Source organism: Haplochromis burtoni, unplaced genomic scaffold, assembly GCF_018398535.1.
Source record: "Haplochromis burtoni strain Fernald_Lab_line unplaced genomic scaffold, NCSU_Asbu1 Contig_543, whole genome shotgun sequence".
Lineage (NCBI taxonomy): Eukaryota > Metazoa > Chordata > Actinopteri > Cichliformes > Cichlidae > Haplochromis > Haplochromis burtoni.
The window spans coordinates 107,150-109,168 of NW_024582904.1; positions in this window are offsets into that span (position 1 = coordinate 107,150).

Below are 2,019 nucleotides of genomic sequence, written 5' to 3' on the forward strand. Positions count from 1 at the left end.
TTGCTAAAAGTGTTCGCTCGTCTGCCGTCACACATATGAAATTACAGGACATCCCCTTCTTAAACCAAGGGGTTTAATATCATGTCGATCCTTTGGAGCTATAATGGCTTCAGTTCCTCTGGGAAAGCTTTCCTCAAGGTTTAGGAGTGTGTTTTTCAGGGATTTTTTTTGACCATTCTTTCAGAAGTGCATTTATGAGATCTGACACCGATGTTGGATGAGAAGGCCTGGCTAGTAGTCTCCGCTCTAATTTATCCCAAAGGTGTTCTGTCGAGTTGAGGTCAGGAGTCTTTGCAGGCCAGTCAATTTCTCCCACACCAAACTCTCTCATACATGTCTTTATGGACCTAGCTTTGTGCACTGGTGCACAGTCATGTTAGAACAGGAACTGTTCCCACAAAGCTGGGAGCATAAAACTGTCCAAAGTTTTCTTTGGAGTTCCTTTCATGGGAATTAAGGAGCCGGGCTCAACTCCTAAAAACAACCCTACACTATAATCCCCGTTGCATCAAACTTTCCTACAAGTTCTGTTCTCCTGGCAATGGCTAAACCCAGACTTGTCCATCTGATGCCGGATGATTCTCAGTCCAGAGAACACGAGTCCAGTAGCAACAGGCTTTACAAGACTTGGGTGTATTTGCTCAGCCATGGAAACCAATTCTATGAAGCTCTCTATGTACTGTTCCTGAGCTAATATGAAGGCTACATGAAGTTTGCAGGTATGTAGCAATTGACTTTGGGGAAAGTTGGCAACCTTTGCACCTTAGTATCCGCTAACCCCGCTCTAATGAGGTTCAGATGAGTGGATTTCTGCATAAAGCAGGTGAGATTTTGACTGCCAGGTTCTTCTGTTTTGTGAAACAATTGTTGAAAGGCGGCACCAGAAAATAAAGAACACTTAAAAGAAACTTGAACAGTCTGCAGATGCTGTCTTCCTATCACTTTCCATGCTGCTTATGTCATGCTACTTCACATTCCCAATCACTTCAGTTTGTTATAATAACACTGGCTGTTGACTGTGGAATATTTAGTAGTGTGGAAATGTCATGACTGGACTTGTTGCACAGGTGGCATCCAATCACACGACAACGCTAGAATTCACTAAGCTCGTGAGAGTGGCCTGTTCTTTCACAAATGTTTGTAGCAACATCAAACTGTCAATAAAGTCATAACTGCATTGTTAGGAATAAAAACTGGTTTATAGTTTGAAGTCTGCACATTCGACACAAGTTGAAATAGAAATTCAGCGACGCTGCTACGTCACTTTAAATCGATTGATTTGAATGTGCCGGTGCATTAGCCGAGTCCAGAGGGTTAAAAAAAACAAAGAAAGACCTTCAACTAACCATCAGTCATTAGTATTAGTGGTGTAAGTGAGTGCATGAGTGCAAAGATACTGTATGCAATGTTGTTTAGTGCAAGAAAACAAACCAAACGGCAACTGGAATCCTTAAAAGGTTCTCACACAGAAACTAAGCTATGAAGGCTTTTGTAGTGCTCTGGCCCACTGGGCACGCCTGTTGCCAGTGCTGATGATTGGAAACAAGCCACATCTTCTCAAAACAAAAACAAACAAACAAACAAACTGACACAAACATAGGCTGAAAAGAAGGGGAGGTAGAATGGAGCGGGTCTTCACTTGTGTTCATGGTAATGAGTGAAATATTTGTGGAACAGAGAATAATGGAGAATAGTTTCTGGGCAGCAATGGAGAACTGTGGCACAGTGGGACTTTGGGAAATTTTTCACAATAAAAAAGTTATTACTGCCAAGCTTATTCTTCTGAAAGAGCGAAATCCTACTGAGGTTACAAAAATTGCAGGAACTTAAGGTATCATTTCAGTCTAATTTTAGAAAGGCGCATTCCTTATTCTCCTTAGATTTCTTTCTTGACTGTAATATTGAAATTATGTCTGTAAATTATCTATCTATCTATCTATCTATCTATCTATCTATCTATCTATCTATCTATCTATCTATCTATCTATCTATCTATCTATCTATCTATCTATCTATCTA